We start from the raw sequence: 12,932 nt of genomic DNA on the forward strand, positions 1-12,932 counted from the left end.
CAAATTCCCCGGAGAAATAGGGATATCCTTGATGAATTCTACCCCTCAAAATTCGACCCATATTGATATTTATATCAATTTTCTTTGCAGATAAAATAGTTATGAACCTATGTATAAAGAAAAAAATATTACATGTTTATATCAATTATCTTTGCAGATATAACGTTAGACCTATAATATATATATATATATATATATATATATATATATATATATATATATATATATATATATATATATATATATGACTGAGTATCATCAAGAGAAAAATATTACATACCAGAGTCTGTTTGGTCCGTCTCCGCCATATTGTTAGCTATCGCTTGTGTTTCGGCGTAAATTTTTCGCGCGTAAATGTCGTCTCCCTGCTCGGATTTTTTCGTATGGTAATTGACCAATGAGAAATTATCTTTTTTGGCTTCGACGTAAAATTTTCCCGCTTAAATGTCGTTTCTTTGTTTATAACAATCGGGCTTTTCCGTCAACAAAGGAAAAAAAAAAATAAGAAATTATATCAGTGTGGTACTGCATTGTATCAATCGCTTTATTCTTGACTATTCAACATGCTAAACTTTTTTTTTCTAAACTTTTCGTAGGAAGTTGGTGTATAGCTATGTTTCACCGGGTTTTCCAAAAACATTTCGGAGGAAGTTTTATATATATATGTTTTACCGGGTGATGTCTACAATCCTTGTATCCATGACCAGGATTCTTGTACTTTTATGTGTAGGTTAGACAATGAATTAAATTCGGATGATATCTTCTTCTTTTTTAATGAAAAACGAAATTGTCATCGTACAGTCTATCTATAGTAGTTTTCCCAGAATGCCCCACCGTAAACTCGAGCATGCGTATTTCAGAGGTATAGACTAACGTAGTTGCTAGCGCTCGAGAGCGCTAGCAATAATGAGTCAACCTCTCGAAGACTGTGGGCATGAGTAGCACGTGCCGAGAGTTCAACTGTGTATAAACAAAGTAGGCCTTACCCAGACTGATTTCAGAGACACCTGGTTTAGATTTCATCGAGAGTTTTATCTTGAATCTACAGTAAAAAACTTGTAGATGTGTTCTATTATAAAACGAAATCAGCTTTTTATTTCTACCCGACGATATTTTTTCCTCCTTTAATTACCCTTTGTACGGTTCTCATTTTACTTTAACCATGCGAAATCGATTTCTTGTTTATCGTAAGCACACGATCAAAATGCATGACAGCATGTAATAATGATAGAAAGATGATTCAGTCTTAGCGATCGAAGTAAGAAATGTTAGAAGAAATAAATCTATTCACATCTAATTTGTTTATGATAAATTACTACAGTATATTGATAAAAATCCATATGATTTTTACACAGAAATTCAAGCAGTATTATAGTAAACACTCATGATTTTATTGGAGATTTGCATAAATTTGTGCAAGATTTCATATCAAATTAAAAAAAAAAACATAAATAAGGTGAAGCGATGAATAGGGCGAGGTCCACGTGCCAGGAAATAAAAGTATCGACCTGATTTCCGAAAAATACGGTACTTTTAATGGGCCATTGTTTTAAACATTCCATATTTTGAATTTTAAATGATGATTTTTTTTCTATCTAAACTTGTAATAATCTTAACTAATGAAATTCATGTTAATATGTAGATGTTTAAAAAAAAAAGAAAATATACATTAATTGTGAGAAATCAAATTCATAATAATTGGAAATGAACTATATGATCAATATGTTACTAGCACTGTATGATCATTTTTTTTACATGATATTATATGCTTCCTGAATGATACATGTTAGCTGCAATGATGTAGCCCTCTCCCGATTTTTTTTTTTTGAGAGGGCTACAACTCCAAAGGATCTCCGTAATGGTGCAAGTGCAGGAGTGATTTACTCCCGCAACAATTTCATCTCAAATCGTACATAAATGGAAATAACATTTGCATTTCTTACCAGAACTCAAACATTGTAGATGTCTATGGCATAAATTAATCCAAAAATATCAAGTATAGTCCATATATCGGTTATTTTTCGTGTATGTCAACAACACAAGTTGAATTTGTCCGCCATGTTTACTGGCCTTGACCAGTTTTATTTTGGGACAGCCAATGAGAATTCAGGAGCGGATCTTTACCTGAATATAGGAATTCCCCTATTTTAAACATAATTAACGCGGTAAATATGAATTTTCCATTATATACCATTTCCTGAAACGATGTTTTAGTGATAGAACGAGGAAAGATCGATTATTTACTCTGTCATTCACGTTATCAAGCCCATCAAAACTCCAAGCGTAGATCCCATACAATCACGCTAGAACTGTCATGGCTGCTGAAAAAGACGACTGGTAAACATGCTTATGTGTTTTATCTGGTTTTGATTTATATACGGTTAGTTTGTTCAACCTGAATTAAAAAAATCATTTTATCTAAAGGAAGTCAAATATAAAAAAGAAATTTTTAGACCGAAGTCGGTTGCATTAAAAAATTAATTTAGCACCATTACGGAGATCCTGTGGAATTGTAGCCCTCTCCAGTAAACATCAGATATAAAAATCGGAGAGGGCTACATTATTACAGCTAGATACATGTATAACCCTTTTTCTATACACTTTTTCATGCAGGAAGCATTATGATATCATATCATGTGAAAAAAGACCATACAGTGTGAGTAACATTTATCATATCGTACAAAAAGCAAACCGTGCTATGCTAGGAACGTATTGTAAAAACTGTATAGCGTGCGAAAAGCATGTGAGAAACATACAGCTGGTATAGTAGTGTGTTTCAGGTTTTTATTTGTATGGAGAAAAAAAAATTATTACCTCCTCTCCCCCCCCCCCCCCCCCCCCCCCCCGCCCAATTACATGTATATTCTAAATAATGCATCCCCCCAAAAAAATATTTCATTTTGCGAGGGGATGCTCTGCTTTGCGGTGCCCTTGTATTTTTTAAAAATACATTGTGATTCATATACCGTTACCACTATATTGTGATATGTATTGTTGTTTCATAACGCATGCATTGTTCATATAACCATAATATTTCATCATATGAATGCTTATGTTTATATGTAACATTAGACTTTTTATCTAAGTATTGTTTTCATTATTATTTTACAGCATTGATGAGTATGAATCTCCCAAAAGCTTGAAAAGTACATTAATGATGCAACCTCAGACAAGCCCAAAAATAATGCTGTTATGAAATTAATGTTGAATGAACAACTTCCCATGGAAGCTTTGACTCTTTGCAAGGAGGGATATTGATAGACAGTAGGATATTAGATATGACTTTGGACTCTGTTGCAGCACTGTGATGCACATTCCATAGATTCTTCTGACCACTGCACTGATTCAGCAGATGTCAGACATGAACAGGTATTTTTCATTAACTACATCACTTTTTTCAACACATGATTTACAAGCTTAACTCTAATTACAATGAAATCTTTTTCAAATTTATAACAGAGAGCATTCTAGAGAGGGACACAATGGTAACTCATGTAGATGTTCCACTAACTAGTTAAGATGGGCTCTTAACTGATACTACAGTCTACTCAGGACCATGCAACTTCACATATTCAACAGCTTAGGCATTTTACTACAGGTATTACCTTTAGTTACTCTTTCTGAAATATAGGGGAACATTTCAGTAACTACAGTAGACCTGTAGTAACTAAGTAACTAAAATTCCATTGACAATTATTCTTTGCCTGTACTCTAGGGAGGAATTTGAAGGCAAATCCTGTTGAAGCACACCCAGATGTTCCACAGATTCTGCAGAACAGTGAAGCCATAATTACCGTATATACTTGTTCTACAGTTTCAACAGGTCATAAAGGACCATGTTGCCGAATATGTTCAACAGCCTTGCATAGGTATTTTTATTACACAAATACATGTATTCTGAATGATAGGGAATTTTTGTCAAGGCAGGACTTCACTAGAATATCATTGTTCTTTGTATACTATAGGGAGCATTTTGGAAGCGGCAGTATTGCATATACCGCATAGTTTAGTGCTAGGATCTTTTTAAGAGCACTCGATTGGCGCAACAATTTTTAGCTCACCTGAGCTGAAAGCTCAAGTGAGCTATTCTGATCACATTTTGTCTGTCGTCCGTCTGTCTGTCCGTCCGTCCGGCTGTCCGTCTGTCCGTAAACTTTTCACATTTTCAACATCTTCTCAAGAACTACTGGGCCAATTTCAACTAAACTTGGCACAAATCATCCTTAGGCAGTGTAGATTCAAAGTTGTGAAAATTAAGGGCTACACTCGTTTTCAAGGGGAGATAATTAGAAATTAATGAAAAATTTCGAGAAATTTTCAAAAATCTTCTTCTCAAGAACCAGAAAGCCAGGAAAGCTGAAACTTGTGTGGAAGCATCCTCAGGTAGTGTAGATTCAAAGTTGTGAAATTCATGACCCCCGGGGGTAGGGTGGGGCCACAATGGGGGGTCGAAGTTTTACATAGGAATATATAGAGTAAATCTTTAAAATTCTTCTTCTCAGAAACTAATCAGCCAGGAAAGCTGAAACTCATGTGGAAGCATCCTCAGGTAGTGTACATTCAAAGTTGTGAAACTCATGACCCCCAGGGGTAGGGCGGGGCACAATGGGGGGTCGAAGTTTTACATAAGAATATATAGAGTTAATCTTTAAAAATCTTCTTCTCTGAAAATAATCAGCCAGGAAAGCTGAAACTTGTGTGGAAGCATCCTGAGGTAGTGTAGATTCAAAGTTGTGAAAATCATGACCCCCAGGGGTAGGGTGGGGCCACAATGGGGGGTCGAAGTTTTACATAGGAATATATAGAGTAAATCTTTGAAAATCTTCCTCTCAGAAACTAATCAGCCAGGAAAGCTGAAACTTGTGTGGAAGCATCTTCAGGCAGTGTAGATTCAAAGTTGTGAAATTCATGATCCCTGGGGGTAGGGTGTGGCACAATGGGGGATCGAAGTTGTACGTAGGAATATATAGAGTAAATCTTTAAAATTCTTCTTCTCAGAAACTAATCAGCCAGGAAAGCTGAAAACTTGTGTGGAAACATCCTCAGGCAGTGTAGATTCAAAATTGTGAAAATCATGACCCCTGTGGGTAGGGTGAGGCCACATTGGGGGGGGGGGTGTTAAAGTTTTACATAGAAATATAGAGTAAATCTTTGAAAATCTTCTTCTCAGAAACTAATCAGCCAGGAAAGCTGAAACTTGTGTGGAAGCATCCTTAGGTAGTGTAGATTCAAAGTTGTGAAAATCATGACCCCCCAGGGGTAGGGTGGGGCCACAATTGGGTGGTCGAAGTTTTACATAGGAATATATAGAGTAAATCTTTAAAAATCTTCTTCTCAGAAACTTTGGAAAGCTGAAACTTGTGTGGAAGCATCCTCAGGTAGTGCAGATTCAAAGTTGTGAAAATCATGATCCCTGGGGGTAGGGTGGGGCACAATGGGGTATCGAAGTTTAACAAATGATTATATACAGGAAATCTTTAAAAATCTTCTTCTCAGAAACTAATTAGCCAGGAAAGCAAAAACTTGTGTGGAAGCAACCTCAGGTTTTGTGAAAATCAGGACCCCTGGGGGTAGGTATGGGCCACAATGGGAGGTCGATGTTTTACATAGGAATAAACAGAGTTATTCTTTAAAAATCTTCTTCTCAGAAACTAATCAGCCAGGAAAGCTGAAACTTGTGTGAAAGCATCCTCAGGTAGTGTAGATTCAAAGTTGTGAAAATAATGATCCCCAGGGGTAGGGTAGGGCCACAATGGGGGGGGGGGGTCAAAGTTTACCAAAGGAATATATAGGGTAAATCTTTAAAAATCTTCTCAGAAACTAATCAGCCAGATGATTCTTTATAATTGTTAAGACTTTGGCCCCAGGGCAATTCTTTGGTGCATGAGAAGGTTCAAAGTTTGATGTACGTTTATATCCCATATATAAACTATTGTTAGAGATTTTTTTTAGAACTGCAATACTCAACATATGATATGACTATAAAATCATCCTGTTAGTAAAGGGACTAATGATTATAAACATAAGAATATCCAGGGGAAAATGGATTTTATTTATACAGGATTTACATGAATTATTGTACAATTTCCAGATAGTTTGTATTATGACTCCATTGAGCTAATTTTATCATACCTATTGTTCCTCAGGTGAGCGATGTTAACCATGGGCCTCTTGTTTAAAACCTGAAATGGAATTGGTGACTGATGAGGAAGGCGAGTGCTGCGAGAATTCATTTTAGGCTTTGCTATCTGTGAGTCAGAGTAACAGTTGAGGTGTCGAGAAAGAATGACACAAGAAAGTGTGTCTTACATTATATTTATTTTAATGTCACATGAAAGCCAAGTAGAAAGTCCACATGATATTCGTGTAAAACAGCCTTTATACAATTTACACGTAAATTTAGCATGGATTTATATGCGTTTAACGTAAATTCCAATTGCCATTTATTAGTTTTCTTATGTTTTTATTCTTAACCAAGTTTGATATTAAATTCATAAGTTTTCTTTGTATTACGGTCCGTAAAAGTAGAAAAAGAATATTAAGACTTTTAAAATCCTACACAACGCAACAAAACACGCTCATGTTGAAACATATAGAGTAAAACATGTAAGTGTGATAACTTTCTTACCAATATTTTATACTCAATAGATTGAACATGTTTTAGCATAAACCACTTGCATTATTAAGTTTCAGTTGAAATTAATTCTATTCCCTCATCATACAACGGTATGATACAAATGATCAACTTTTAAAATTCGAAGAGAGAGAGTGTGTGTGTGTGTGTGAGAGAGAGAGAGAGAGAGAGAGAGAGAGAGAGAGAGAGAGAGAGAGAGAGAGAGAACATGATAATAAAATGATAGGATAGAAACCACGCACGATATGATAGGATTGACGCATGTTATACATGTACATTGAAAAGTGTACATGCAAGATACGATAGGAATGATACACCAGAGGAAAGGATAAATGATGTTCATGATAAACATATAAAATTAGCTCTAAATGATCTTAAAAATTAATGTGATATGTTAATGGCAGAGTTTGATAAAAAAATGTACAAATAAAGATACTCGCAGAAATCTTTTTTTTAACAATTGCCTAGTTGTTAATCCTAGCTGCTACATCTAAAGGGTATACAAAAATGACTTATTGGCTTACATGATTAATAAATTATCTGTATTCTACATTTTTTTCACTACCGAACATCCCAGCCAATCACGACTAACATTTCATCCCAACATCGAATCCTGTGGAAAATAACAGGTTCAATAAAAATTCAACTGTCGTTTTTAATAAACATGTAAAATCCATACAATAACAAATTATATACAAATTACATGTAATGTTTACGCAGTTATAAACTCTTGTACATATGATTAATTGTAATACTATGAGCATTTAGTCTAGAAAAAAATGTTACTGTAACCATGTTCCTATAAAGATCGTCAATTGTTCACATTAATCTTTTATTTCCATAACTTACATATATGATTATTAATAACATGTTATTTTTAATTTGATTTTTGTCACAAGAGTTTTGATATTAGTATGATAGAATGCTGGAGAAAATTTTACCTAATTTGTTTGATGAACTATTGTACTGTAAAAGAAATGTTGGTGTCTGTTCATGGATTGTGGGTCATTGTCTTATATATACATGTTTGGGTCTGTTTATGGATTGTGGGACATTGTCATGTATATTTATACCTGTTTGTGTCTGTTCATGGATTGTGGGTTATCATCATATATTTCTTATTCTAACATTTTTCAGTTGATTGTTCATGAGTTTTTGTGTCTTTGAGTTTACTTAATTGACATTTGTATACTGGATATATGCGTCCATACATATTGAGTTTGTACATATGTACAATGAAAGATATGTATGGGAATGCTTGTGGTTTTTGAATCTCTTTCATGTATAAATGTTTGTGTCTATTCATGAATTGTAGGTCACTGTCAGAGATTATTTGTTCTAACATTTTTCCTATAGTTTATTACTGTGTCTTTGAGTTTAGTTATCTGTTTATTTGCAAACATAATTACCAGGTACATGGGATGTTGGTCACTGTCATAGATTGTTTGCTCAAATATTTTTGCGGTGGGTTGTTTATGAGTTTTTTGTGTCTTTGAGGTCAGATATTTGACTGTTCATATGCGTACATATATATATAGCAAGTTTAGACATATGTTTATATGCAAATATATAGATTGATATGTGATCGCAGATAATTTTTTAGTTTTTAAACATTAAAGCATTATTACTTGAAAGATGTGGTCACAATTTACTGCAGCATAGTGTGTATACAAATTGAATACCAAGCACTAGCATGTTATGAAGATGTGTTGCGTACACTATTATTTTAACTTACATGTACAATTGTAGAATTTAATTCACTGAACCTTTCTAATATTTGATTCACAGATTCTATTGAAGAACACAAGGATTATGTCCCAAGTGGTATAGAATCAGTGGATAAACCATCATGCACCACATTACCATCAAAGAAAAAATGGACAATGGAATAGGACATTTGAATTTTATATGGACTTTAAAGATTAAAGTGTACCAAGAGAGGCAGAAGCACTGAAAGTAAAAAACAAATGCAAATTTCTTGCTGATAGAAGTATTCATCAGAAAAAGAGTAAAATACAACATATGCTGAGACTTAATCAGCAGATACGAACGCTGATTCCAATGAGCCCTCGTTAAACGTAATGGCGGAAGATGAGGATGCAAATTTAGGACGTTTGGTCTTGCAGTAACAAATGATTCTGTAATAAACCCTTTAAATTTAAACAGTAATTGGAAGATTATCTCCTCATGAAATACCCTGGACTTATTTATAAACAAGAGTCGTCTGTATGCTTCATGTTTTAGATTGAAGATTGAATGTGTATGTGTTATATCTGTATTGCTCTCTCTACTTCCCATCTGCAACGTGTACCTGTGGTGTAACCTAATGGTTTAGTTTTTATTCGTTTTAAAATCTTAATATCAGCAATAAGATGTTGTAATTTCTTATGTGTTACTTTTATGTTTAAGGTCAAGTGAACATGATTGAAATATGTATTGCATATATTTTAAAAGTATATTACAATGTAATTTAGAATACTTTAGGTTTTTAAAAAAGGACAATCATATTAATATCTAATATTTACATGTAGTGTATATTTCCCCTTATGTTTGCAGAGGACATCTGTGACGTTCAATTTCTCATGACACCTGTGGGTTTTAGCTCTGCTGGCCATAGACCAGAAGAGTGTATGCGATGATCTGTTTGTGTAGCTTTCTGTTTGTCTCTCTGTGAACAATTTTCAAATGCTACTACTATTACAGCTATGAAGAATGTTCACATATATATACATGTCTTGTGTTTGAAATCATGCATGACACATTTTTCTAACTTTGAGAAATAAAATATATAATCTTTGACTGACAAAAGTGTTCCCTTATTAATGTTGTTTTACCTCTGCAAATAAAGGTATCATGGTATAAAGGATTTACCTTGTCTGTCTGTTAATCTGTGTCTACATTACAAGTGTTGAGGGTGGATTGCTATGCCATAGCAATATTTTAGGTGGGGGTTATGCATTTGCTGCTACCTTTATTTGACACAGAGATGTTCATGGTCATGTAGGGATTCGTCATGACCTAGACGGGGTAGTACATGGACAAGGTGACAAGGAAAATAATGATTTGGGGTATTACCCTAATACAAAGTCACAAGGAAAAGCGAATAGGACATTTTGATGTGGCATAAGCTATAACCGAGATAAGTTGTTCACACCTTAATTTTTACAAGTAGTTTCAAACCAATGGCATTTGACACTTTAGGCGTCAATGATTTTAGTGAAAAGGTTTTCTGGTCTGTTACCATATTCTCTTTGAAGATAATTATAGAAACCAAACTTAGAAAAACAATGTATTTGAAGACATTTTTTTTTTATCTTTGACACCAGTTAAGGACAATGTTTCGATCTATGTTCATCTTATCAAAAGGGGTACACAGACCAAACTTCATCCTGAGATGCATTAACATATACTAGTATATGATCATTTCAAAGCATGCTTTGCATGCTGCTTCTGACTTAAATTACATAAGTCTGTGATTCATAAGCACAGTATGTAAATCTTTTTATTTCAAGGGGTTTACAAAGTAAATTTCTTCAGTGCATCACTGGCTGCTCTGTTCAATGCATTACATGTAGAAAAAAAATCTGCCACCTTTTCAGGAATGCCCCATACTATGCACTGTTGCCATTAGGAGACAAGTCGTTAGTAATTCTTCGGTTACTTTTATAAAACAAATTCCCTTAAAAAAGCCTAGATATATATAAGTTTGATAAAATGATATTTTGTATTTTGTGCTCCTATACAAATCATATTCAGCTGTATGCTATATATCATTGTTTTAGCACCCATACATGGTTTGTGGGATATATCCCATAAAGAATCTATATATATATATATATTGCCATGACATGGTTTGTGGGTTCCTACCCACAAGTATGTTATATATATTATCTACTATATATCACTGTGGGTATGTATACCCACAATGTGGTGACCCTTACCAAAATATAAGGCCTCTGGCAAACAGTTGCCGCAAATTTGCAGAGAGGTTGCTGCAAATTTGCGACAAACAGTTGCAGCAAATTTGCGGCAAGTTCAGAATTCGTATGCAAATTACCTTCTGGCAAACTGTTTGCTGCAAAGTTGCGGAAAGTTCAGAATTCGTATGCAAATTAGCTTCTGGGAAACTGTTTGCGGCAAAGTTGCGGCAAGTTCAGAATTCGTATGCAAATTAGCTTCTGGCAAACTGTTTGCGGCAAATTTGCAGCAAGTTCAGAATTCGTATGCAAATTAGCTTCCGGCAAACTGTTTGCGGCAAATTTGCCGCAAGCTTACAGATAGACATAGCAACTTTAAGATATTACAACATAAGAAAAACAATTAATAAACACTAATAATCATTTAATAATGAGTTACTAATACATGTACTATGGCTTTTCAATCAATTAACAAATAACTTCTACTGGTGATTGACAAAGATGTTGTTTTACTTAAACAGTTGCAGCAAAATTAGAGATAAAGGACACAAGTAATTAACTTAAAATTTTACACATTTTATAATTTCAAAAATAAACACAAAACTGATGAACAAACCATATTGAAATTTGACAAATGGTACTCAACCGATAGGTGATGATTTGTTGCTGCAGATCGATAAACTTGAATGCAGTTTGATCACAACATGCATGCACAGATGGACTTGTCAAAAGTTCACAATGAGCGAAGTTCAAACCATATACCATATTTTTCGGAAATTAGGTCGATACTTTTACCGGTAGTTCACAATTAAGCCCTGCACGGTCACTGGTCATGTTACAATTAATCACGGATTCTTTAAGGCATTCTCGATGTCTTTTTTATGACGGTCTCCTGTACGTGCTCTCCGATTTAATTTCACACATAAACAATATCACACAAATAGCCGAATATCACAATAATGCCCACAATGGAATGGTCAGACTTCAGCACTGTTGTTTATATGCTTTTCTACGTAAGTCTTACACAAATTCTGTCTTCACTCTTTTTTGGTTGCATCATTTGATCATAAAATCAGTGGGTTTTTTTTTTTGCATGGTTTTCTTTAGGTCTGTGTAACCCAGTCACCAGGGCAGACACCTATTGGGAAGATAAATGGATTTCATATAAGCACAATTGTTTTCAGATTAAAACAAGTTAGCCTATCATATACTTACTCAATCTATAAATCTATATAAAGCTACAAATTTGCACTAGGCCTACTCTAACTCTGACTATGCGAGTAGAACATGAATTCTTTTATTTAAGTAATAAAAATGTAAATCATATAAAATGTACTTTTACACTATGTAATGATAATTTCCTAAATTTGGCGTTGTTTACATAAATCTTAATCATTTGTTCATGCATCACAACGATGTCAATAACGAGCGTTTTGCTCGATTCGACACCCCGCATTGTCATAGGGACGGCCTTATACTGTTAAACTCATTATAAAAGATCACAGTCTTTCGTTTTAAATTCCAATAACTGTTTAAACTGCCATTCAACGAATTCACTTACTTTTTCAAAAACGTGCTCATGATCATGCAGATGGTGCATGCAGTGGCCATGGGTGTTGAGACTCGATTCATTCACTTATATTCGTCCTCTGTTTAGCCGTGGATTTTCCAAAAGTAAACACTCCATTGACAATGTTTCTTTTACCTTGTGCACAGCCTTATTCCCTTATTTTCATTCACTTTACCATCTCGGTGATGGCAGACAACATGGCAGCATCGAATGTGAAAATTGGCGGCTAGCTATTGATCGACCAATCAGCGCGCGCGTAGCTTAACATTGAAACAAAAGTAAAAGTAGAAACAAACACCGAACAGCATAACGTTACGGAAAACTCTTCAATCTACATGATTCAACATCAAGCGGTTTATATACTCAAATCCAAGTTGACTGATATTTGAACGTAGGAAAAAAGAATATAGCATAACAAAAGAACAGACAGGTTGGTGTTCACGTAATACGTGGGGTCTGGGGGGGGGGGGGTTCATTATGAAGCATCATGCGATTAAAGTTGATCTTATTTTCGTAATAATATTTTTATCGAGACTATCTTAGAATAAAACTTAAATCCAAAAATATTAATTAGATTTATTTTTTCTCTATACACAAATTATAAAAGCAATTCATTATAATTGACAGTCTTAAATTTGTGCTGAATGTGTATATGAAATTGTATAAGTCTTATTTCTGGTAAAGCTTTGGCAAGCTCACGAAGTAAAACAAACAGAGAAAAAAGAAGAAATGTTTGTGATAAACTTCTGGCAAATTTTTAGGTGTTTGCCAAAAGTTTGCCACTTCTGGCGAAGAAGCTGCAAACATAATT

The 12,932-nt window shown here is 34.3% G+C and overlaps 1 protein-coding gene and 1 long non-coding RNA gene across 9 annotated transcripts in view; one reads left to right on the forward strand and one right to left on the reverse strand.

Moving 5' to 3' along the window:
* Nucleotides 1–12,932, forward strand: part of LOC105324075 (uncharacterized) — a 275,728-nt gene that overhangs the window by 14,167 nt on the left and 248,629 nt on the right. For 5 of the 8 annotated variants that reach the window (XM_066083752.1, XM_066083757.1, XM_066083778.1 and 2 more), the window contains 4 exons: nt 3,112–3,369; nt 3,460–3,598; nt 3,716–3,869; nt 6,147–6,250. The gene's annotated coding sequence lies outside the window, so the exon portion shown is untranslated. The remainder of the gene's footprint in view (nt 1–3,111; nt 3,370–3,459; nt 3,599–3,715; nt 3,870–6,146; nt 6,251–12,932) is intronic. The other 3 variants (XM_066083788.1, XM_066083773.1, XM_066083790.1) reach the window with 3 other exon arrangements.
* On the reverse strand, nt 10,959–12,411 carry LOC136275270 (uncharacterized). Its single transcript, XR_010713813.1, has 2 exons — nt 12,113–12,411; nt 10,959–11,689 (listed from the first exon to the last, which is right to left on the reverse strand). It is a non-coding gene; the product is annotated as an uncharacterized lncRNA (long non-coding RNA).

This window comes from Magallana gigas, chromosome 1, assembly GCF_963853765.1.
Source record: "Magallana gigas chromosome 1, xbMagGiga1.1, whole genome shotgun sequence".
Classification (NCBI taxonomy): Eukaryota; Metazoa; Mollusca; class Bivalvia; order Ostreida; family Ostreidae; genus Magallana; species Magallana gigas.